Here is a 27,692-nt window from a genome sequence, read left to right as displayed (position 1 = left end):
TATCTCAATAATTTGTCAATTTCAAGTCTCAACAACCTTTTCATTTCTCAAAACATCCCTTTCTCAGGGTTCTCATATATAAACAACCATTAAATACTCAAATTAATACCATACATGACCATAAATCTTTATTATTTACATGAACCTCAAAATAAATTACATAAATCCCAAATACATATGAGAAAATAAAAAGTTAATTACAAAATGACAAAATGACATCTAGTGTCCTACCAATGCAGTGCAGGTGACGAGGTGACACGGACATCGAGCGTAATCGCGGATGGACTCACCCAGTCTGTGGTCTACTGGGCTCGCGATCGGGATCTCCAGTTCCTACGCGTGGCAAAAGCAACGCGCTAAGAAATAATGCTTAGTGGTGCAATAATATAATAAAAGAAAATAGCAAGAAAATAAATGTGTATAGAATGTGTATGCTTTATTTGTTTGGTATTGATATATTCATTGTTTCATTTACGTTGTTCACTTTTATTCATTTGGTTGCCCCAAGTAACCTACACTAGATGACTGGACTGGATAACGGGTAACCGCACCGGGTACCTAGTACCTCGGGCCGTCACACCATCGGTCACATACGTATCTCCCGGTGTGCAACAGAACAGCTAACAAGCTGTAAATAATATCCGGCACAAGGCCAAGTCTCAATACAAAGTCAGAATGGCTAAAAGCCATGAAATCACAGAATGGCATTTTTTCCATGTGCAGTACTGCTAACTGAACCCTATTGGCATGCCAAACTATCCAAACCAATCTTGTTAGGTATACTAGGGCATTTGAAACTCTTAAATTTGTCAATTTGTGAATTTCAATTTTTTTGGTGTTACTATTCATCATTGGTCAACAAAAATGTTGACTTTTAGAATAAAATGTGTACATCAACTTTGGCACTCCCAACATACCACATTTGGTGTTTAAAACTTGTTGGCATTAAGTGTTTTTGCCATTCCAAAGTGTAACTCAACACAAACAGATTTTTTTCAATTTTGGTGAGTCAACTTCACTGTTCCATTGGACACTGTTACTGTTGGAATTTGAGGAAATGTAAAACATGAAAGTTGTTCCTTATTTTGTCTAGTTGAATTTCCTTTTTTGAATCACTCCATTTGGAGTTTTGTAGCTCCAAATATGGCTCAAAAACCCAAGCTGTCTGGATATGCATTCTGCAGAAATTTACCATATCTACAGTGCATAAACAGTAACTTTGAGTCACTTGGTTGAATGGGTTCTGGCCATAATTTGGGGTAGGTTCCTTCATGAAAGTTGTTTGTCTATGTCTTAACTTGTTGCTGTAAAAATTTCAAGCCAATTGACCAAATCTACAGTGAGTTATGGCCAAATGAACAGTTACTGTTCATTTGGCAAATTCTGCAGAATTCAGTGCAGGGCATCCGGATTGTGGCTGAGTTTTGACCCTTTTGCTTTGGTCTTTTGGGCATGGTTTCTTCAGCAAAAATGTGCCATTATAAGCCTAGTTTCATGTCCAATTGGCCAAACACCAATTGGACTACCACTGCCCAAGTTATGGCAGTGCAAAGGGACTGAATTTTCAGTCCCTATGCTGCTATCCTAGGCAGCCTGCAATCCTCACTTTGCAATTTCATTTTTCTGTCCCATTTATGGTCAACACATCTAAAATGGTCACTAATTGACCATTACAATGTGCCCTAACAATTTCCTAAGCCAAGTCACACTTTGACCTTTCCAAACCCTAATTTCCATATGAATTTTTACAACATGCTTTAATTAACTATCTCATTCCATAATCACATGCATACATGGTTTAATGTTGATCTCTAGTCCACTTTAAGTCCCTCAAAACACTCATTCCTTTTTATTCAATAGGGCTGCTGAAACCTAGGGCATGGATAGACATAGATTTCATTCATTTTAGTCACAATTTCCTACTTATTCCAAGTCTCTAACATAGAATTTAAAAAGCTTTAGATGTATATATGCACTAACCTTGTTTGGGCAGAATTTCCCAAGCAATTCCTTCACTTTCTTGGCTTTTCTTAGCTGCCAAAGGCTTTAGCAAGGTGCTAGGGCAAGTTTTAGTGAAGCTAGGTTAGGATTTTATGGTGAGACAAGGTAGGAAATCAAGCTTGCTTGGTTGAGCTCCAATGGAGGGTGGAAGGGAAGGGTTCACGTTTTGGTGGAGAAGAAGGATAAGAAGAGCAGCTGGTTTTTAATTCCTTTAGCCCATTTTTAGTCTCTTTTATTGGTTAACTAATTGGTTATTTTATTGTGATTGGAGGAAATTTTTAAATGACATCATAATTTGTCATAATTTGCTTTTTATTTCATTTTTCTTTTCTTTTCTTTTCTACCACATTTCAATTTAATTTTTAGTAATATTTATTCATATTTTGAGTCATAATAATTATTTACTTAACTGGACAAGTCGGCCAAAATTCACCTCTGAAGGCGAAATGACCAAAATGCCCTCCGTTTGGCTTAACGGGTCAAAATTGGTATCTGATTGAAAAATTTTTCTAGGTATTTTCTTGGCATTCTAATGCCATGGGAACCTCAATTACCCTTCTCTGGAGTCCCAAAAATTATTTTATAATTTTTCCCTGTCTAGGGCTCCTCGTTCAGAACCGCAACTTCCCTCCGGTTACCCATCGCTAGGGCACCGGCTCGTTTAACTTGATTGTATTTTATTTCTAAAATTTTTACTAAATTTTTCTTGTTAATATTTGAGTTAATTATGGTTCCTGGCTTTAGTTTGAATATTTTTCCGAACATTCTAGCTGTCCGGACCGACACCGGTCACCGGAACAGTAGGATGTACGGAGTGGTTATCGGGAGGGTGTTACAACTCTTCCCCTCTAATTTAAATTTCGTCCTCGAAATTTACCTGATGCAAACAGTTGAGGGAACTGTTGCCTCATCGTCTCTTCACTTTCCCAAGTTGCCTCCTCGGTGTTGTGGTGCCTCCATAGCACTTTCACCAATGGAATTTGCTTGTTTCTCAACTCTCTCACTTCCCGAGCCAAGATCCGTAGAGGTTCTTCTTCGTATGTCAAATCCGGCTGTATTTCAATTTCTTCTCTGGAGATGACATGTGAAGGATCTGAGCGGTATCTTCTGAGCATGGACACGTGGAACACATTATGGATCCTTTCCAGCTCTGGTGGTAAAGCTAGCCTATAGGCCATTGGACCCACACGTTCAATGACTTCATAGGGGCCAATGAACCTAGGGCTCAACTTACCTTTTCTTCCAAACCTCAACACTTTCTTCCATGGTGACACCTTGAGGAACACTTTGTCGCCAACCACATATTCTATTTCTTTTCTCTTCAGGTTGGCATAAGATTTACATGCATCTCGAGGCAATCTTTAAGTTGGCTTTGATTGATTTCACCTTCTCCTCAGCCTGTTTCACCAGGTCTGGCCCTACCAGTTTGTCTTCGCCCAATTCAGTCCAGCACACTGGAGTTCTACATTTTCTCCCATACAAAGGCTTCATACGGCCATATGAATACTAGCTTGGTAGCTATTGTTGTATGCAAATTCTGCCAGTGGGAGGTATCTATCCCAGCTTCCCTCAAACTCAATGACACAACTCCTCAGCATATCCTCAAGGACCTGACAAGTATTTCACGTTATTGTTATCATTTCAATTCAATATTTGTATCAATTTCATTGGTTTCAATTGTTTACCTGGATTACTCTTTCAGATTGCCCATCCGTCTGAGGATGGAAAGCTGTGCTGAAATGGAGTTGTGTACCCAAGGATTCATGCAACTTCTTCCAAAATCTCGATGTAAACCTTGGGTCTCGATCAGATATGATGGAAAGTGGAATTCCATGCAGTCTAACTATCTCACTGATATACAATTCTGCTAATCTCTCTAGTGAGTAGTCAGTCCTAACTGGCAGAAAGTGTGCTGACTTTGTCAATCTATCAACTATCACCCATGCTGCATCATGTTTCTTCCGGGTGAGAGGTAGACCACTTACAAAATCCATGGTGACCCGATCCCATTTCCATTCAGGTATGCGTATAGGCTGTAGCAAACCTGATGGAACTTAATGTTCTGCCTTGACTTGCTGACATGTCAAGCATTTAGTCACATAGTCAGCTATGTCTTTCTTCATACCAGGCCACCAATACTGAAGCTTCAGATCATGATACATCTTTGTACTTCCTGGGTGCATAGCATATACACTAGTGTGTGCCTCTTTTAGAATATTGGCCTTCAATTCCCCATCATCTGGTACACACAGTCTTCCTTTGTAATACAGACACCCATCAGCTTTCACCCCATAGTCAGTTGCTTTTCCCTCTGGGATTTTGCTCATAATAGCCATTAGCTTCTCATCTACCTTCTGCCCATCTAAAATCTGCTGTAGGTGTTTGGCCTCACTGCAACTCAGCCAAGATAGCTCCATCACAAACTAAAGATAGACGGGCATTCAATGATCTCAAGGTCGCTCATGGATTTTCTGCTCAAAGCATCAAGAACTACATTTGCCTTCCCGTGATGGTAATCAATTACACAAATATAGTCCTTCAGAACTCAATCCATCGCCTGTCTAAGGTTGAGCTCCTTCTGGGTTGGCAAATATTTTAGGCTCTTGTGGTCTGTGTAAACGTAGCACTTTTCACCATACAAATAATGCCTCCATATCTTCAGTGCGAAGATAATTGCTGCAAGCTCTAGATCATGGGTAGGGTAGTTCTGTTCATGTGGCCTTAGCTGTCTGGAAGCATAGGCGATCACTTTCCCCTCTTGCATCAATACACACCCTAACCCATTATGTGAGGCATCACTGTAGACCACAAAGTCCTTTCCTGACACTGGCTGTGTTAACACTGGTGCCTCTGTCAACATAGCCTTCAACTTCTCAAAACTGGTCTGACACTTGTCATTCCAGTCAAATCTGACATTCTTGTGTAACAACTTGGTCATTGGAGCAGCTATTAGGGAAAATCCCTTCACAAATCTTCTGTAATACCCAGCTAGCCCTAAGAAACTTCTGACCTCAGTTGTATTTCTGGGAGGCTTCCATTCCATCACTGCTTCTATTTTCTTGGGATCTACCCTAATCCCAATCAGCTGACACTATGTGTCCAAGGAATGAAATCTCATTCAACCAAAAGTCACACTTGGACAACTTAGCATACAGCTTCTTTTCTCTAAGGGTTTGCAGAACAATCCTCAAATACTCATCATGTTCTTCACTGGTCTTGGAATACACCAAAATATCATCAATAAAGACCACTACGAACCGATCTAAGTGTGGATGAAAGAGACGGTTCATAAGGTCCATGAATGCCGCTGGTGCATTTGTTAGGCCAAAGGGCATCACCAGAAACTCATAATGCCCATACCGGGTCCTGAATGCAGTCTTGGGCACATCTACATCTTTCACCCTCAGCTGATGATACCCTGATCTGAGATCAATCTTAGAAAATACTCCTGCTCCCTTCAACTGATCAAATAGATCATCAATTCTAGGCAACGGATACTTGTTCTTCACAGTCACTTTATTCAACTGCCGGTAATCAATACAAAGTCTCAAAGTCCCATCCTTCTTTTTCACGAACAAAGACCGAGCTCCCCATGGTGACACATGGGCGTATGAACCCCTTTATCTAGCAACTCTTGCAACCGAAGTTTTCAACTCCTCAATTCAAAGAGGTGCCATCCTATAAGGAGCAATGGAAATGGGTGCTGTACCTGGCAGTGTCTCAATAGCAAATTCGACTTCCCTTTCTGGTGGCAAACCAGGCAACTCTTCAGGAAATACTTCTGGGAAGTCTCTCACTGTGGGTATGTCACTCAAGTTTGGCTTAGCCTGCCTAGTATCCACCACATGTGCTAGGTAGGCTTCACAGCCTTTTCTCATCATTCTTCTTGCAACAGTGGCTGAGATGACATTGGACAGGAAATCTGTCCTTTCCCCTACAACTGTGATCTCATTACCCTCAGGGGTTTTCAAAGAAATTCTCTTTAATTTGCAATCAACTATTGCCTGATGACGTGACAACCAGTCCATTCCCAAAATCACATCAAACTCATGGAAGGGTAACTCAATCAAGTCTGCCAAGAATTCATACCCCTGAATCCTTAAAGGGCAACCCTTGTATACCTTGTTCACTACCACATCGTGACCCAATGGATTAGTGACCGTAATGTCTTGGTCACTCTCCCTACCAAGATCCCCTTTCTACGGGTAGATTGATGCAGATGTATGAATGAGTGGATCCTGGATCCACCAATGCATGCACAGTGTAGTAGAGGAGAACGCACTCGATGACGCCCGGCATCTTGCTCCTCCTGAGCTCTCAGGGCATAATTTCTGGCAGGTGGTCTGTTATCTGGCCTCTCTGCTGGCTCAGATGTAGGCCTCTGAGATGGTCCCACAGCTTCGGATTTACCAGACCTTCTACCCCTTGGTGGTGCAGGAGCAGGTCTGTCTGCTTGTGTTGGAGCAGCTGTAGTAGTTCTGCGTGGGCAGTTTCTCAGCTGATGTTCTGTCGACCCACATCTCAAGCAAGCACCAGTTACTCTCCAACATTCCCCCTTGTGCCATTTCTGACAGTGTGGACACGCAGAAGATGCTTGGGTTGGTCCCCTGAACCCCATCCCTGGAGAGCTGCCCACTGATGGTGTGGACTGACCTCTCCTAGGGGTGAACTGTGGTCTGGGCCCCTGAGACTGACCCTGACCCTGTGGCTGACCCGAACTCTGTGCAGGAGGACCCTTAAACTTCTTCCCAAATCCAGGGGTGGAACTAGACTGACCTGGTCCCCTCTTCTGCTGTCTCTCCCTTCTGGTCTGCTCATTGATTCTCACTTTTTCAACCCTTATTGCAGCTTTCACTAGCTTGCTAAATTCTGTGATTCCCAAGGCAGTGAGCTGTATCTTGATATTGTCATTCAGTCCCTCTTCAAATCTCTTGCACCTTTCAGCTTCGTTAGGGACTATTTCCCTTCCATAGCGGCTTAACCGAACAAACTCCTTCTCATACTCGGCCACTGACAACTGTCTCTGCCTCAGGTTAATGAATTCCCTTCTTCTCTCTTCCAGGTATACAGTACCCACATATTTCTTCTTGAACTCAGAGAGGAAGAAGTCCCAAGTTACAGCTTCGGGCTGCACTTCACTGGACACAGTGTCCCACCATCCGTAGGCATCGTCTTGTAACAAGGATATAGCAGCTTCTAAGTTCTGCTCTGGGGTGCAGTGGAGTTGTTTTAAGACTCTGCCCGTTCTGTTCAACCAATTCTCGGCTGCAACAGAGTCATCTTCTCTCTTGCCATAGAAGTCCACAGCTCCAAACTTCCTTAGCCTTTCCAGGTGTGATTTCTGCTGTGGAGCTGGTGGTGGTGGTGGTGCTGGCATTACCCCGGCCATTTGTCTGAAGAAGTCGGCCATTTGTTGGAACATGGCCTGTGGAGGCTGAGCAGGCTCTGCTTGAGCTGGTGGAGCAGATTCTCTCATGCCCCCAGTCTCAGCTGCTGCAGGTGGAGCATGACTCTCCACTTCCTCCTCAACGGCTCTCTGAGATGAAGGGTCCATATCCTATTCAAAATAAGAAAGATAAACAGATCTGCATTAGTGTCACCTCGACTCTTACAAATGTAATGCATGGTATGGGATCAATCTAGGCCCAGAAACGCCTAAACCGTGCTCTGATACCACTAAATGTGACACCCCTTACCCGTGTACAGTATATCCGAGTAAGTAATGCCACACGGTGTACTGGCACTCTCTAATATACCTTACTTAATTTGTGTCATGCTTTTGAAGTTAATTTATGAAATATGATTTGGTTTAACCATTTATCAAAAGTATTATTCATTTGAGGTTCCGAAGATTTTAAGGAAAATCCGGCGGAGTACCGGCTAAAAATGGAGAAAAGCTTCTTGAACTGTTAAAAACACTTCCAATATACAATTTCATTCATACTCAACTCCAATATTATCAACAAAACTCAATATCAATATCTCAATAATTTGTCAATTTCAGGTCTCAACAACCTTTTCATTTCTCAAAACATCCCTTTCTCAGGGTTCTCATATATAAACAACCATTAAATACTCAAATTAATACCATACATGACCATAAATATTTATTATTTACATGAATCTCAAAATAAATTACATAAATCCCAAATACATATGAGAAAATAAAAAGTTAATTACAAAATGACAAAATGACATCTAGTGTCCTACCAATGCACTGCAGGTGACGAGGTGACACGACATCGAGCGAATCGCCGGATGGACTCACTCGACCTGTGGTCTACTGGGCTCGCGATCGGGATCTCCAAGACTCACGCGTGGCAAAAGCAACGCGCTAAGCAATAATGCTTAGTGGTGCAATAATATAATAAAAGAAAATAGCAAGAAAATAAATGTGTATAGAATGTGTATGCTTTCTTTGTTTGGTATTGATATATTCATTGTTTCATTTACGTTGTTCACTTTTATTCATTTGGTTGCCCCAAGTAACCTACACTAGATGACTGGACTGGATAATGGGTAAACTGGCACTGGGTACCTAGTACCTCGGGCCGTCACACCATCGGTCACATACGTATCTCCCGGTGTGCAACAGAACAGCTAACAAGCTGTAAATAATATCCGGCACAAGGCCAAGTCTCAATACAAAGTTAGAATGGCTAAAAGCCATGAAATCACAGAATGGCATTTTTGCCATGTGCAGTACTGCTAACTGAACCCTATTGGCATGCCAAACTATCCAAACCAATCTTGTTAGGTATACTAGGGCATTTGAAACTCTTAAATTTGTCAATTTGTGAATTTCAATTTTTTTGGTGTTACTATTCATCATTGGTCAACAAAAATGTTGACTTTTAGAATAAAATGTGTACATCAACTTTGGCACTCCCAACATACCACATTTGGTGTTTAAAACTTGTTGGCATTAAGTGTTTTTGCCATTCCAAAGTGTAACTCAACACAAACAGATTTTTTTCAATTTTGGTGAGTCAACTTCACTGTTCCATTTGGACACTGTTACTGTTGGAATTTGAGGAAATGTAAAACATGAAAGTTGTTCCTTATTTTGTCTATTTGAATTTCCTTTTTTGAATCACTCCATTTGGAGTTTTGTAGCTCCAGATATGGCTCAAAAACCCAAGCTATGCGGATATGCATTCTGCAGAAATTTACCATATGTACAGTGCATGAACAGTAACTTGAGTCACTTGGTTGAATGGGTTCTGGCCATAATTTGGGGTAGGTTCCTTCATGAAAGTTGTTTGTCTATGTCTTAACTTGTTGCTGTAAAAATTTCAGGCCAATTGACCAAATCTACAGTGAGTTATGGCCAAATGAACAGTTACTATTCATTTGGCAAATTCTGCAGAATTCAGTGCAGGGCATCCGGATTGTGGCTGAGTTTTGACCCTTTTGCTTTGGTCTTTTGGGCATGGTTTCTTCAGCAAAAATGTGCCATTATAAGCCTATTTTCATGTACAATTGGCCAAACACCAATTGGACTATCAGTGCCCAAGTTATGGCAGTGCAAAGGGACTGAATTTTCAGTCCCTATGCTGCTGTCCTAGGCAGCCTGCAATCCTCACTTTGCAATTTCATTTTTCTGTCCCATTTATGGTCAACACATCTAAAATGGTCACTAATTGACCATTACAATGTGCCCTAACAATTTCCTAAGCCAAGTCACACTTTCACCTTTCCAAACCCTAATTTCCATATGAATTTTTACAACATGCTTTAATTAACTATCTCATTCCATAATCACATGCATACATGGTTTAATCTTGATCTCTAGTCCACTTTAAGTCCCTCAAAACACTCATTCCTTTTTATTCAATAGGGCTGCTGAAACCTAGGGCATGGATAGACATAGATTTCATTCATTTTAGTCACAATTTCCTACTTATTCCAAGTCTCTAACATAGAATTTAAAAAACTTTAGATGTATATATGCACTAACCTTGTTTGGGCAGAATTTTCCCAAGCAATTCCTTCACTTTCTTGGCTTTTCTTGGCTACCAAAGGCTTTAGCAAGGTGCTAGGGCAAGTTTTAGTGAAGCTAGGTTAGGATTTTATGGTGAGACAAGGTAGGAAATCAAGCTTGCTTGGTTGAGCTCCAATGGAGGGTGGAAGGGAAGGGTTCACGTTTTGGTGGAGAAGAAGGAGAAGAAGAGCAGCTGGTTTTTAATTCCTTTAGCCCATTTTTAGTCTCTTTTATTGGTTAACTAATTGGTTATTTTATTGTGATTGGAGGAAATTTTTAAATGACATCATAATTTGTCATAATTTGCTTTTTATTTCATTTTTCTTTTCTTTTCTTTTCTACCACATTTCAATTTAATTTTTAGTAATATTTATTCATATTTTGAGTCATAATAATTATTTACTTAACTGGACAAGTCGGCCAAAATTCACCTCTGAAGGCGAAATGACCAAAATGCCCTCCGTTTGGCTTAACGGGTCAAAATTGGTTGTACCGATTGAAAAATTTTTCTAGGTATTTTCTTGGCATTCTAATGCCATGGGAACCTCAATTACCCTTCTCTGGAGTCCCAAAAATTATTTTATAATTTTTCCCCCGGGTTTAGGGCTCCTCGTTGCGAGAACCGCAACTTCCCTCCGGTTACCCATCGCTAGGGCACCGGCTTGTTTAACTTGATTGTATTTTATTTCTAAAATTTTTACTAAATTTTTCTTGTTAATATTTGAGTTAATTATGGTTCCTGACTTTAGTTTGAATATTTTTCCGGACATTCTAGCTGTCCGGACCGACACCGGTCACCGGAACAATAGGATGTACGGAGTGGTTATCGGGAGGGTGTTACATCAATGGTATAAACTTGTAGTGGTCATCATTGATGATATATTAGTGTATTCTAAGAACAAAGAAGAACATGATGAGCATTTGGGGATTATTCTGTAAACCCTGAGAGAGAAAAAACTGTATGTTAAACTGTCTAAGTGTGAATTCTGGTTAAGTGAAATTGCTTTTCTTGGACATATAATATCAGCTAATGATATAAGGGTGGATCCCAAGAAGATTAAAGCAGTAATGGAAGGGAAGCGTCCCAGAAATGCAACTGAAGTCAAAAGTTTCTTAGGGCTAACTGGGTATTATAGAAGGTTTGTGAAGGGTTTTCTCTGATAGTTGCTCCATTGATTAAGTTGCCACATAAGAATGTAAAATTTGGCTAGAATGACAAGTGTCAAGCCAGTTTTGAGAAGTTAAAGGCTATGTTGACAGAGGCTCCAATGTTAACACAGCCAATATTGGAAAAAGACTTCGTGGTCTATAGTGATACTCCCCATAATGGGTTAGGGTGTGTTCTGATGCAAGAAGGGAAGGTAGTCGCCTATGTTTCCAGGCAACTAAGGCCACATGAAAAGAACTACCCTACCATGATCTGGAGTTAGCAGCAATCGTATTTGCAATGAAAATATGGAGGTACTACTTATATGGTGAAAAGTGCTAAATACACACAAACCACAAAAGCCTAAAGTATTTGCTAACCCAGAAGGAGATCAACCTTAGACAGAGGTGATGGATTGAGTTTCTGAAGGACTATGACTGGGTGATAGATTTTCATCCTAGGAAGGAAAATGTAGTTGCTGATGCCTTGAGCAGAAAGTCCATTGTAGCATTAAGATTATTGAATGCCTGTTTGTCCTTAGCTCAGTATGGTGCTATTTTGGCTGAGTTGCAAATAAAGCCAAACCTGCTACAGCAGATACAAGATGGGTAGAGGGTAAATGAGAAACTAATGGCTATTATAGGCAAAATCATAGAGGGGAAAGAAACTGAATATGAGGTGAAAGAAGATGGGTGTTTGCACTACAAGGGAAGAGTGTGTGTACCAGATGATGGGGAATTGAAGAAAAACATTTTGAAAGAAACACACCACAGTGTTTATGCTATGCACCCAAGAAGTAGAAAAATGTACCGTGATTCGAAGCCTTATTATTGGTGGCTTGGTATGAAGAAGGACATAGCTGACTATGTGACTAAATGCTTGACATGTCAGCAAGTCAAGGCAGAACACCAAGTTCCATCAGGTTTGTTGCAGCCCATAAGCATACCTGAATGGAAATGGGACTGGGTCACTATGGATTTCGTTAGTGGTCTGCCACTCACCTAGAAGAAATATGATGCAGTATGGGTGATAGTAGATAGATTGACTAAATCAACACATTTTCTGCCAGTTAGGACTGACTACTCATTGAAAAAGCTAGCAGAATTATATATCAGTGAGATAGTTAGACTGCATGGAATCCCAATTTCCATTATATCTGATCGAGATTCAAGGTTTACATCCAGATTTTGGAAAAAGTTGCAAAAAGCTTTGCGTACACAACTCCATTTTAGCGCGGCTTTTCATCCTCTAATGGATGGACAGTCAGAATGAGTGATTCAGGTAAATCTTAAAACTCATTGAATTATTGTACACATTAAATTGAAATGATAGTAATAACATGAAATATGTGATAGGTGCTTGAGGATATGCTAAGGAGTTGCGTTATTGAGTTTGAGGGAAGTTGGGACAAATACCTTCCACTGGCAGAATTTGCTTACAACAACAGCTACTAGAGTAGCATTCAAATGGCTCCATATGAGGCACTGTATGGGAAAAGGTACAGAACACCATTGTGTTGGACTGAACTGGGTGAAGATAAACTTGTGGGACAAGACTTGGTGAAACAAACTGAGGAGAAAGTGAAGTTAATCAAAGCTAATTTGAAAGTTGCCTCAGATAGACAAAAGTTTTATGCTGACTTGAGGAGAAAAGACATAGAATATGAAGTTGGCGACAAGATGTTTCTCAAAGTATCACCATAGAAAAAGGTATTGAGATTTGGGAGAAAGGGTAAGTTAACCCTTGGTTCATTGGCCCATATGAAGTCATTGAACGTGTGGGTCCAGTGGCCTACAGGCTAGCTTTACCATCAGAGCTGGATAAGATCCATAATGTGTTTCACGTATCTATGCTGAAAAGGTACATATCAGACTCTTCACATGTCATCTCAATGGAAGAAATTGAAATACAACCAGATTTGACATATGAAGAGGAACCAGTAAGAATTCTGGCTCAGGAAGTGAAGGAATTGAGTAATAAGCAGATTACACTGGTGAAAGTGCTTTGAAGGCACCACAACACTGAAGAGGCAACCTGGGAAAGTGAAGAGATGATGATGCAATAGTTCCCTCAACTGTTTGCATTAGGTAAATTTTGAGGACGAAATTTTTGTTAGAGGGGAAGAACTGTAACACTCTCACTTTAGATAGTCCATACATTCTACTGTTTCGGTGAAAAATGTCTGTCCGGATAGTCAGAATGTCTGAAACTATATTTAAACTAGAGTGAGGAGTCATAAATAACTCAAATATTGATAAGAAAAGTTGAAGAAAAATTTAAGAAATAAATTGCAAATAGGTTAAATGAGCCGAACCAACGGCGATGGGTAACCCTAATGGAAGTGGTTGTGAAGACAGTTAGTGTTAGTAGTATGACCTATAGCATATCATTTTATATGTATCTTGTACACATTTTATTAATAAAAGACATTTTCACTTTTCTGTTTACATAATATATTTATGTGTAATAGAAAAGGTCCATTGATATTTTGTTAGAAATTCTATTATTAAGTTGTTAAGAATATGAGTGACAGTATTTCTAGCACAAAGTATCATAAATTGATTCACAATCGAGGATACTTCACAATAAGGACGTGACTTATCCAGAAAGATTGTAATCATATTTGTTCCCAAGTTATTTATATGAGATGTAAATAACATGAAATGGTGTATCTCATGCCATATAACAAACATGATAGGCACTTATACATGATAAGTAGGCCGAACCATTGACATTTATGACAAGCATATGGAGTTTACTCTTGTTAATGTATTATCATAAATCATATCAGTGCATATAATCTTTAGACCTGAGATAGCACAGTTATCTTGTATATAGGTGGTTTGAGTTTGATACTACTTTCATACTTGCACTGTGTATGGATATATGGGCATGTGTTGGCTCCTACTAGTTATATATGGAGGTAGGTGTTGATCAAGATGGAATCTGTTACCCTAAGTAAATAGGGATAAAATCCTATGTTCATTTAATTATTCTTGATGTTTCAAGTTCCTGGCTAGGACAGATAGATTTAATCAAAAAAGAGTTTCTGATGAGAAAATCTTTTTAATCAAGAACTGGAATTAAAAGAGAACATAATATTCCTAGCAAATGGGGTTTGACATAAACCATGACTCCAGCTCGAATTGGAATTTTGTAACAGAGAGATTCTAGTGCATGGTAACATATGATTATAGGTTCATTTAAGGTAAACCTTATTACTAATTGGGTGGCCATGGCATGCTATGCTAGGTGTTAACCATGGTCTATGAGGTGCAAAAAATGATTTATAGAAATCATTTATGGTAAGAAAGAGTTCTGATGATATTAAGAGTTGATATTATGTCTCATTGCCAATTAGTGATGAGCCTAGTGAGTTACACACATACACAAGTAATAACCAAATTAAATATGATTTAATTAATTGATTAAAAAGTTTAATTGATTAATTAAATAGGTTTGGTTTGCAATTAGATTGCAAAGTCCCTAGCATGGCTTGAAACCAAATCTAGGTTATTGGATGTATAGTATAAGTTAAATTTATATTTAAAGTATTTAAATATGAATTTAATTAATGAGAAATTAATTAATAAAGATTAATTAATTAATTTATATTTGATATAAATTGATTAGAAGAAGAGAAATAATTATTTTGGTTGAGAACTCAAAATTAAGACATAAGGGTATTTTGGTCATTTCACAGGGTGACATGTGGCACCATGAGATTGTGACACATGGCTGTTTGCTTGGTTTTACAACCCCGCAAGTGCACGGATTGCTAACAAGTAATAAAGTGATAAGTAGAGTATCGTTCCCACGAGGACCTTTGTTTAGCAAGTACCAATCTACACAGTAATTTTGACTGTCTAGGCTATCGAATATTTAGGGAATGAAGTTTGTTAACTTTAAATACTAGAATAGTAAACTTAAAATGAAGTAATCTATTTTGAGAATAATCCTGGAGTTAAGATTTCACACTTGAATCTTATTAGGGATGTTATCTCGTTTATTTACTGAATGAAGGTTCATTTTCTTTGATGGAAATTAGCCCTAAGTTATCCTAAATCCTCTCTCAAGGCATCTAGGGTGTATTTTACTTAATTCAAACCCCACTTTCTTGGTGATCAAATTAATTAAAATCCTTTAAGACCTTTGACCAATTTTTAGGTTCCACAAAGGTATCAGCCTATGTCTAGGTCAGAATTCCTAAGTTCAAGATCTTAATTTTCTAATGTTAATCTTCGCCTTTCAGTCATTCAATCAACATCTATAATCATGTCTAAGTGGGTACCATCACATAGCATGCATTAGGATCACAAGAAATTAAATCAAGAAACGAATCTCAAATCCAGTAAATAAAACTTAATGTTCATCCATAATAATAATTACAAGCATTACTCTCCTAAATCCAAAATAAGGAAACTACTCACTCATGGTGAGTTCAGCAAACATCATGATAAAAAGTAAAGCCAGTAAAAAGAAAACCATGTAAAGAAATAAAGCAATAGAAATCTGTCTAGGGAGATGAATCGAAGGAACCGAAGATAGTTTGCAGCTTTGATCTTATGGAACTTCAATTGGAGAACTTCTTTTGGTACTGATGCAGAACCCGACAGCAGCAGCCTTCAGTCGTCTCCCCGCGACAGTTGTCTTTCTTCGCCCCCCCTTTTTTGACGTTTTCTTTTCTTTTTATATTGGTTGCTTTAGGGTTAGGTTGCTCTGAGTCTAAAGGGCCTTTGGAGTCTCGTTTTTATCCGAAAATAGGAGGGAAATTCGAGTTATAAAATTGGCTGCAGCATAGTACACTACCTGTGTGTCACTACACGGGTCCCACAAGGTAGGGCCATGTAACTTGCTGGAGGAGAATCGCGTGGTCTTATTTTGGCACAGAAAGTTACATGGGTCTATGCCAACCACACGGGCCTAATTACACGGGCCGTGTACTTTTGTTCCCATAAGTTTCTTCGAACTTGCGCTCGGTAGAGACTTACACGGGTCCCTGCAGATTACATGGGTCTGATTACACGATCAGTGTACTTGTGTTTCTCATCGATTCTCTTGGCTTTCTTCTGGCAGAGATTTACACGGGACTGGGGCTTGGTTTTACACGACTCGTGTACTTTGTATCAGTAGCAATTCTCTGTCTCTTGACTCCTTTAAGCTTTTCTTGCACTCCTATACTTCTGTAGCTTCACCTAAACACTTGAAATGATGCAGAAAACATGGAATTAAGGGCTTTACAATAGAAATTACGAAAACTAATGAAATCAACTATTATGCATGAAAATACTTGCCTAAATGCTGTGAAATAGAATGTAAATGTGCTTAAAAACATTTATACAATTTAAGTGTATCAAATACCCCCAAACTCAAACTTTTGCTTGTCCTCAAGCAAAGAAAAACTTTGTTTTAAAATACATTTCCAAGGATACTTAGGAATACAACCATTAATTTAATAAGCATAGAATTGAACTCCTCCAACCTTCATACCATTTTTCCTCTTTCAAGGCATAAGGGTTCTAATAGCGGCCTGTTTGGAACTTCACCTCGTTTCATGATGTTTCAACTAATTATTCCTCTATACAAGACCATTAATAAGCCATAAACAACCCGTTTTATCATAATAGAATTAAGAAACACTAACTCCCCAAATCTGCCTCTTTCGTGAGTAATTGAGATGAAGTATTTCAATTCTAACTCCATAGGCATATCTCAATTTTCTATCTCCACTAATGTAGCATGTGCTTTTTCAAAAGATCAAAAGGTCTTTAAAAGGGCTGTAATGGGGCTAGAGGGATAAACTTGGTTGCCAATGAAAAGGTTTTTAGGGAATGCAAATATAAGGATAGCATGTATGCATAAAATCCAAGTATACTGAGTTTGTTTCTACATATTTTGCATGGAGAGGAAAGGCTTTTGGCTTTTTATATTGCCAAACATGCTTCCATGATACTTATCTTGGGACTTCTTTTCTTTTTCCTTTCTGTCCTCTCCCCCAAACTCATTACTTTTGCTGGGTTTGAAAGGTAAATTTTTCTTTGGTTTCAATTGCACACTCGCATTCTTTTTTTAGTTCCACATCCTTTCTTCATTTTCTTTATGCATTTTGCTTCCTCAGAAGGTTATGGTAGGTGTTTAGGTTAGGGGCTAGGTAAATAACATGGATAAGCAATAAATTTTAAGGGATGAACATAGGCTTCAAGTTGGCTACAAGGGAAATACATTTTAATCAAGGGTGGCTAAGGCTTAGTGAGGTATGAGTATATTGTGGGCAGCATGTGTAATTGATATTGAAGTATGAGTATATTGAAGTGTATGTGTAATATTGATATTGAGATATGTTGAATTTTGGTGGAAGTGAATGTTGAACATGAATGGTGAATTGTATGCATTGAGCACTTGAGTGTTCTTCCCACTATGATTGCTGGAATTGTGTACAATATATATATGGAAGTGCCATTGATTGAATATTGAAGTAATGAGGAGGGAAGAAATATCAAATTGGAAGTGTAAGTGTCTTATGCAGATTGTGTATTAATGGCAGTACCTAAATTAGGTCATAAGTGCCAAACTGTGAACTCAATTGGTATAAGGCCAATGGGGGATGAAAATAGACACCAAATAGGCCAACTTTCATATAGAAATATTGCTAAAATTCTGCCTAGAAAGTGACCTTAAAAATGACCAAATCCGGAATGGCAACCTTGCAACCCAGATTTTTGACCATATAAACAGTAATCATTAGGATGACCATAACTCACTTAAAACAGGTCCAATTGACTTGAAATTTTTACCATGGATAGCTTAGACATAGAGCTACAATTCTTATGGAGACACCAAAGCCCAGAAATGACCAGAACCAAGTCAAATAGCTTGCACAAGTTCGGGTACCAAAACTGCCAGAACTAAAAGTGACCTAAAATTGACCAAATTTTGCACTAAAGGTGAAATCTGTCCAGCTTTAGTAAATTGACCATATCTTGGTCTATACAACTCAGAATGACCTGAAATTTTGCCCCGAGTGCAATAAGACATAGAGCTACAATTTTTCTTCTTTAACTAAAAGCTAAAAACCAAGAGAAATAGGATTTTAAGCTAGACCAATCTAGCACACCAAAAATTGAGAATTTGACATTTACATACAATGATGCTTGAAGCAATTTGGCAATGAATGCCAACTTATAAAAAAGGTAAATTGCACTATATTGGCAGCATATTGAATTACAATATGTAATATGTTGATGCTAGAAACAACTTATCCATAGCACCTAAAAAGGTCAACATGTGCATTGACTTATGAATTACATAATAGCTAGTAAACTTAAAAAAATTGATGAATTAAACAATTAATTTATAATGTGCCCTAGTTTTCCTAGTTGACTAGTTTGGATAGGTTAGCATGTCAATAGGATTCTGATAGCTGTTCCGTAAATGGCTTCATGCCATACTGTGTTTTTACGGCTTATTATGCCGCACTGTGACTTTAATAGCCTATGGCTATACATATTGTGTATTTATTCTTGGCTTATCGCCAGATTGACTATATGGCTTTTTAGCCACACTATTTGCACACCGGGAGACACTTTGTGACTGATGGTGGGACGGCCGGAGGTACTAGGTACCCAATGTCAGTATATCCATTTATCCAGTCTTGTCAGTATATAGGCTACACGGGCAGTAATTCAAGTATTATTAAATTCAAATAGTTAAATCCAGTCTACTGACATACAACACTACCAAAATTAGCAAATATTGAAATGTTAGCAAATAAAGGTAGAATCAACAATTGTAAAGGATACCGATGTCATAAATTCATTTACTTTATTTTAGTATATATTTCTTTATATTTGGCACCACTAAGCAAAATTGCTTAGCGCGTTGCTTTTGTAACACGTAGGTATTGGAGACACAGCTGGGGAGCCCAGCAGACCTATGACTGGGTGAGACATCAGATCTGCACAGGAGTCTAGAGTCATCTACACTGCATTGCATACATGGTAAGACTTAGGATATCTTGTATTTTGTACTTTTGTTGTATTATTGAAATTTGGCCCTGTATTTTGTAATATTATGAAAACTCTAAAGTTTGTAATATTTTGTACATATTAAATAATATGGAGATTTTTTGGATATATTTAAATTATTATAGACTGTATTATGGAACTGTTTAATGACTGTGAAAGTCTATTGACTTTACTGAGAAATTGAGATAGTGAATGGAATTGTGATTTTGAGAATACTTTATTGAACTGTTTTTAACAGGTTTAGAAGGACAGTTTGTCCAATTTACAGACGGCACCTTGCCAGATTTTTATTACTATTTTGAGACATTGATTTTATTAAAGTATGAAAATAGTATCAGCATGATATGAATATTACATAAAAGACTTCTTAAAATCAAATTGAGCTCAGAAAATGAGATAATCACAAACTAGGTGTTTCGGCACGCCGTGTAGCACGTCTTGCTCGACTATACTGTAAACGGGTGAGGGGTGTTACATTTAGTGGCATCAGAGCCAGGTTTAGGCATTTCTGGACCTAGATAGATTGTATATCATGCATTGCATTGTAAGTGTTAAGATGACTCTAATGCAGATCTTTTGATATGTTATTTTGATCATAATATGGACTCCACATCACAGAGAGCGGTCGATAAGGAAGTGGAAAGTCATGCTCCATCTATGACTGAACCAGGAGACAGGAGGGAACCTGCTCCACCAGTACCAAATGCACCAGCCACATTTCAGCAAATGGCTAAGTTCTTTAGATAGATGGCAGGAGTTATGCCACCACCACCACCTCCACATCAAAAATCTCATATGGAGAGACCACCACCTCCACATCAAAAATCTCATATGGAGAGACTCAGGAAGTTTGGAGTAGTGGATTTTTTAGTCAAAAGGAAAAATGATTCTGTCGCAGCTGAAAACTGGTTGGACAGAACTGAAAGAGTCTTGAAACAACTTCATTGTACTCCAGAGCAGAATTTAGAAGCTGCTGTATCATTATTGCAAGATAATGCATACTAGTGGTGGGATACAGTAACTAGTGAGGTGCCACCAGAACAAATAACTTGGGATTTCTTTCTTACTGAGTTCAGGAAGAAGTATGTAGACAGTGTATACCTAGAAGAGAAGAGAAGGGAGTTTATTACCCTATGCTAGAGACAGCTGACAGTGGCTGAATATGAAAGAGAATTTGTCAGACTGAGCCACTATGGGCGGGAAATAGTCCCTAATAAGGTAGAGAGATGTAAGAGATTTGAGAAAGGACTCAATGATAACATTAAAGTAATGATTACAGCCTTGGGGATTACAGAGTTTGCCAAGTTTGTGGAAGCTACACTAAAGGTTGAAAAAGTTAGAATGAATGAGCAGAACAGAAGGGACAGACAGCAGAAAAGAGGTCAGGGTCAGACCGGTACATCTTCTGCCCCTAGTAAGAAATTCAGAGGTTCGCCTACTCAGAGTTTCAGTAGAGCACCAAGTCAGGGTCAGTCACAGAGGCCCAAATCTCAGTTTGTACCGAGGAGAGGCCAGTCCACACCTTCAATGGCTAGCTCTCCAGGGACAGGATTTAGAGGACCAGCCCCAACAGTATCTGTTGCTTGCCCACATTGCCAAAAATGGCATAATGGTGAATGTTGGAGGATGATAGGTGCTTGTTTACGGTGTGGATCTATAGACCACTTAGTCCGAGATTGTCCTAACAAAACTGCTACATCCACTCCGGTATCAACTGATAGACCTGCCCCTCCAGCTCCAAAAGGTAGAAAGCCGGGTAAGGCTGAGGCAGCCGGTACTTCATAGAAACCTGTGTCAGAGTCTGTGGAGAGAGCAGAAGGTAGAAAACCAGCCAGAGCCTATGCTATAAGGGCATAGGAGGAACAGGATGCTCCAGATGTCATCAAGGGTACGTTCCTCCTCTATAATACTTCTGTGCATGCATTAGTGGATATTAGATATACTCATTCATATATTTGTATCAAGCTGCCCGTAGAAAAGGGAATACCAGTAGAGGAAAGTGAACAAGACATCCTAGTTACAAATCCGCTAGGCCACAGTGTGGTAGTAAACAAGGTATATAAGGGCTGTCCATTGAAGATTCAAGGGAAAGAGTTCTCAGCAGACTTAATCGATCTGCCTTTCCATTAGTTTGATGTGATTTTGGGAATGGACTGGTTATCCCATCATTAGGCAATAGTAGATTGTAAATTGAAGAGAATCTCTCTGAAAACTGCTGAGAATGAAGAAATAACAGTTGTGGGTGAAAGGACAGATTTTTTGTCCAATGTCATCTCAGCTACAGTTGCAAGGAGATGGTTGAGAAAAGGGTGTGAAGCCTATCTGGCATGCGTGATTGACACTAGGCAGGATAAACTTAACTTGTCTGACATACCTAAAGGAACGGAAGCGTGAAAAACACAAGATTATACCATTGAATTCAAAAATTTTCACCTAGGGTCACAAGCACCATGCAAGATTTATTTTTATCTATTTGATTTCAATGATAAACAACATATTTAAACTCTTTTAATATGTTTTTGGATCTGTATTTGCCATTTAAGATTTTAAAATTAATCAGATTAATTTTAGAACCCTAGATTAAATCAAGAACGATTACACTAACCTCTTGATGTCTTTGCAGTGTCTGCGCCTTTGAGATCGTCTTGAGGACACGGATGTTGTCCCTCTAGCTTGTCCACACCAAGAACACCTATGGCAGCCCTTGAACAGCTTCTAAAGCCTTTTCTATTAATTAGAAATTCAAGTTCTGCCTTTTAAGAGATTAGAGATGCAAACAGGACACTAGAAACAATTTCTAGTGTTCTTAATTCAAGAGATTGATGGCTAATCTCTTTGAATTGATGAGAGATGAAGAGAAATAGCTGGAGAGGCTCAAAGTGGCGTGACATATGAGAGGAGAGGCTGCTGATTATGTTTTCTTTTCATAACCCCACTTAAATAGCTAGGTTAACACATTAAACCCTAGCCAAATGTCACCTTTTGATTAGCTCTAGGTTTAAGTGACCCAATCACATTGTGCCAAGTGTCAAACCTATATTTAATCTTGATTTTAATCATCTTACATGATTAAAAATATTTGTAAGCTTATGTGTTATGCCATGTGTCACCATCTCATGGTGCCACGTGTCACACCGCAAAATGACCAAAATGCCCTCGTGTCTTAATTTTGAGTTCTTAACCCAAAATAATTATTTTCTTCTTCTAATTAATTTATATCAAATATAAATTAACTAATTAATCTCTATTAATTAATTTCTCATCAATTAAATTCATATTTAAAAAATTTAAATATAAATTTAATTTATACTACATCCAATAATCTAGATTTGGTTTCAAGTCATGCTAGGGACTTTGCAATTTAATTGCAAACCAAATCTATTTAATTAATCAATTAAACTCTTTAATTAATTAATTAAATCATATTTAAATAGGTGATAACTTGTGTATGTGTGTGACTTACTAGGCTCATCACTAATTGGCAATGAGACATGATATCAACTCTTAATATCATCAGAACTCTTTCTTACCATAAATGATTTCTCTAAATCATTTTATGAACCTCATAGACCATGGTTAACACCTAGCATAGCATGCCATGGCCACCCAATTAGTAATAAGATTTACCTTAAATGAACCTATAATCATATGTTACCATGCACTAGAATCTCTCTGTTACAAAATCCCAACTCAAATTTGAGTCATGGTTTATGTCAAACTCCATTTGCTATGAATATTATGTTCTCTTTTAATTCCAGTTCTTGATTAAAAGATTTTCTCATCGAAACTCTTTTACGAATAAATCTATCTGTCTGGCAGAACTTGAAACATCAAGAACAATTAAATGAACATAGGATTTTAACTCTATTTACTTAGAGGAACAGATTCCATCTTGATCAACACCTACCTCCATATATAACTAGTAGGAGCCAACAGATGCCCATATACCCATACACAGTACAAGTATGAAAGCGATATCAAACTCAAACTACCTATATACAAGATAAGCTGTGCTATCTCAGTCTAAAGATTATATGCACGATATGATTTATGACAAAACATTGACAAGAGTAAACTCCATGTGCTTGTCATAAGTGTCACTGGTTCGGCCTACTTATCATGTATAAGTGCCTATCATGTATGTTATATGGCATGAGACTCACCATTCCATCTTATTTATATCTCATATAAATAACTTAGGAACAAACATGAATACAATTTTTCTGGATAAGTCATGTCCTTATTATGAAGTATCCTTGATTGTGAACCTATTTATGATACTTTGTGCTAGAAATATTGTCACTCATATTCTTAACAACTTAAGAATAATATTTCTAACAAAATATCAATGGACCTTTTCTATTACACATAAATATATTATGTAAACGGAAAAGTGGAAATGCCTTTTATTAATAAAATATATACAAGATACATACTAAATGATATGCTCTAGGGCATACTACTAACAATCTCCCACTAGCACTAGAGCCATTCATTACAATACCTTAGACCCATCTTCTCAAGATGTCAGTCTAACTGAGCTTATGACAAAGGCTTAGTGAATGAATCAGCCGGATTTTCAGCTGATGCTATTTTCTGCATCTGATAATGTGGTAGTGCCTTTCTATGTGTTTGGATTTTGGGTGAGACCTTAGTTCCTTAGCCTATATGACTGCTCCATTGTTGTCACAGTGTAATGGAACTGCTGACTCAATGGAAGGAACTACTGTAAGTTCTATCACGAACTTCTTCATCCAAAGCGACTTCTTTTGCGAGATCGATGCAAGCAATATACTCGACCTCGATGAGTGGAATCTGCGATCGTGCTCTGTTTGGAACTCTTCCAACCGATCGCACCTCCATTACAAATGAACACATATCCAGAGGTAGACTTTCTATCATCGATATCTGATTGGAAATCAGAATCAGTATAACCATCCAATTGCAAGTCTCCACCTCCATAAATCAAGAATAAATCCTTAGTTCTTCTTAAGTACTTAAGAATATTCTTGACAGCTATCCAGTGTTCCAAACCTGGATTGGATTGATACCTGCTAGTCAAACTAACAGCATATGCGATATCTGGCCTAGTACACAACATTGCATACATTAAACTTCCAATAGCCGAAGCATATGGAATCCTGGCCATCTTATCTCTTTCTTCAGGTGTCTTTGGAGACATCTCTTTAGAAAGGTGGATACCATGTCTCACTGGTAACAATCCTCTCTTGGAATCAAGCATGTTAAACCTCTTTAACACCTTTTCCAAGTATAGACTTTGGGATAAACCAATTATTCTTTTCGCTCTATCTCTATAGATGCGAATCCCAAGAATATAGGTTGCCTCCCCTAAGTCTTTCATGGAGAATGTATTTGACAACCATACCTTTATAGTCGTCAACATACCTGTATCATTACCCATCAACGAGATGTCATCCACATATAAGACAAGGAAAGTGATAGCACTGTCACTAACCTTCTTATATACACATGGCTCATCCTCATTTTTGATAAAACCAAAAGATTTAATGGCTTCATCAAAACGGATGTTCCAACTCCTCGAAGCTTGTTTCAACCCATAAATGGATCGCTTTAGCTTGCATACCTTGGAACCATCTTGGGATTCAAATCCCTTAGGTTGTTCCATGAAAATGTTTTCTTCAATGTATCCATTGAGAAAAGGCATTTTGACATCCATCTGCCAAATCTCATAATCATAGTATGCATTATTGCTAATAAAATCCTAATTGATTTAAGCATGGCAACAAAGAGAAAGTCTCCTCATAGTCTATTCCTTGCCTTTGGCGAAACCCTTTCGCTACTAGCCTTGCCTTATAGGTCTCTACCTTTCCATCGAACCAATTTTCTTCTTGAAAACCCATTTGTTCCCTATAGGTACAATACCTTTAGGTGGGTCAACAAGATCCCAAACTTGATTCTTATACATGGAATCAATCTCGGATTTCATAGCATCAATCCATTTTGAAGAGTCTATATCTGATATAGCTTCTTCATAGGTAAGTGGATCATCTCCATGATCTACTTCTTCATGAGTAGACAACTCTTGTTCTTCTTCATGAAGAAAACCATATCTCACCGGTGGGTGAGATACCACAGTTGTTCTACGAGGAAGCAGTGTAGATGTTTCATCAATGGGTATAGGTTGACTAGATGGATCTATATCCATCTGATGCATTGGTTGGTCAGAATTCTCCAATTCTAACTTTATTTGCCTTCCTTTGCCTCCTTCTTGAACAAACTGTTGTTCAAGAAATGTGGCATCTCTACTTATCACAACCTTTTGTGAAGTAGGCAAATAAAAAATAATATCCAAAACTATCTTTTGGATATCCAACAAATCGACCTTTTTCTGATCTGGTCTCCAATTTATCAGTGTTGACTTTTGATATAAATTTGGACAACCCCAAATCTTAACATGCTTAAGACTTGGTTTTCTTCCATGCCATATCTCATAAGGTGTGGAAGAAACTGATTTTGATGGAATCCTATTCAAAATATATAAAGCTGATTCTAATGCAAATCCCCAAAAGGAGATTGGCATATCCGTATAGCTCATCATACTACGTACCATATCCAATAGGGTACGATTTCTCCTTTCAGATACACCATTTAGCTGTGGCGTTCCTGGAGTCGGATGAGAAACAATGCCATGCTCTCTCAAGTATTCATCAAATTCGAGACTCAAATAGTCACCTCCACGATCTGATCGAAGAGCTTTAATACTCTTTCCTGTTTGATTTTCTACTTCAGATTTAAATTCTTTAAACTTTTCAAAGGATTCATGTTTGTATTTCATCAAATACAAATACCCAAACCTTGATTTATCATCAGTAAAGGTAATAAAATAATGAAAGCCCCCTCTAGCCATTTCTTTAAACGGACCACATACATCACTATGTATTAGTTCCAAAATATTTTTAGCTCTTAGCCCTTGTCCAACAAAGGGTGTTCTAGTCATTTTGCCTTGAAGGCAAGATTCACAAGTTGGAGTAGGCTCAGAGCCCAATGAGGATAGAATCCCCATTTTCTCCAGTTTTGCAATCCTATCTTCTGCAATATGACATAACCTTAAGTGCCAAATATATTTTGAACTTGAGTTGGTTTTCACCATGGCATTGCATTCATTTAGATTGCTATACTCTGGCCAGTGGAAACACTTTCTTACTGGCAATGGAAACACTTTCCTATTGGCAGTGGAGACACTTTCCTTTGCCTTTATCAGCTTTAGTCTTCCTTTTCTATTTAGCTATTTTCTTGGAAGGACCAGGAATTTGAGGTTTCTTTTTCTTATTACCCTTCTTCTTGTTGGACTTTCCAGCAGAAGAAAATGCAACCAAAGCTACCTCTTTTCCTTTATTGCCTTACATATTCTTTTGGGCAATAACCAGCATGTTGAGTAAACCAGCTAAGGTGCATTCCTGTTTAGTCATATGGAAATTTGTCACAAAATTCCCAAAAGACTCAGGAAGGATCAAGGATCAAATCCGTCTGTAGTTGGAAATCCATGTTGAAGTCAAGATGTTCCAACCGCTCAATCACCGAATCATCTTGTGGACATGATCCCCAACATTACATCCCTCGGACATCCTCATACGGAATAACTGTTTAGATATCTCATACCTAGCATTCCTGCTGTGCTCACCATACAACTCTTGTAGGTGAAGGAGGATCTCACTAGCACTCTGCATGTTCTCATGTTGCTTCTGTAACTCATTACTCATGGAAGCAAGCATGTAACACTTAGCTCTCATATCATGCTCCTTCCACTTGTCCAAAGTATCATGTTCCTCTTGTGTGGCCTCTGGAGGTAAGGGACCAGGAACATTTGAATATAGAACATATCCTATATGTTCAAGGTTCAGACAATTTTCAAATTTCTTAGCCAATCGCATGATTAGGTCCTGTCAACTGTTGTGATCAAGTATGCTTGCAAGGATATTGGATGGTGGTGGTTGTTTTGTGCTCATTTTTATCGGAAAATTAATTGCGAAATAACTTGATTAATTAGTAAATGTATCATATAATTTTCCAAAATTATTATGGTCTTTTAATCAACTTGGTCCTCCCACGAACTTAGCGAATCCTACCCTGCCAGAGTAGAAATCGGAAATCCTAGTTGGATGGATTTCTAGTGGGTGATTGAATTCTTATAATTCTATTGATCATCCTCAGGTACATCCATTATTGGAATTACAATAAACTATAAGTGAGCAACTCCTTGCCCATCACATCTCATGTGAGGTTCAATCCTTTTACTAGCCCCTAATGCTCAAAATCTCAGGTACATCCAATATTGACTTATCTTGCATTAGTTAAGTTGATCCCATTGAGCCATAATTATGCAAATAATTTTAATGTCCTCAGGTACATCCAATATTGGCCACCAAACCATTTACATATTTACAACATCTCATGCTTAACAATTATTTTTAAGAAAATCTCTTAAATTAATTGCATCTCATGCAACTATTTAAAATTTCTTAAAATAATTGCCCCAATGGAGGGCTTATGTTAT

Source organism: Hevea brasiliensis, chromosome 9, assembly GCF_030052815.1.
Source record: "Hevea brasiliensis isolate MT/VB/25A 57/8 chromosome 9, ASM3005281v1, whole genome shotgun sequence".
Lineage (NCBI taxonomy): Eukaryota > Viridiplantae > Streptophyta > Magnoliopsida > Malpighiales > Euphorbiaceae > Hevea > Hevea brasiliensis.
This window is presented reverse-complemented; position numbering follows the sequence as displayed.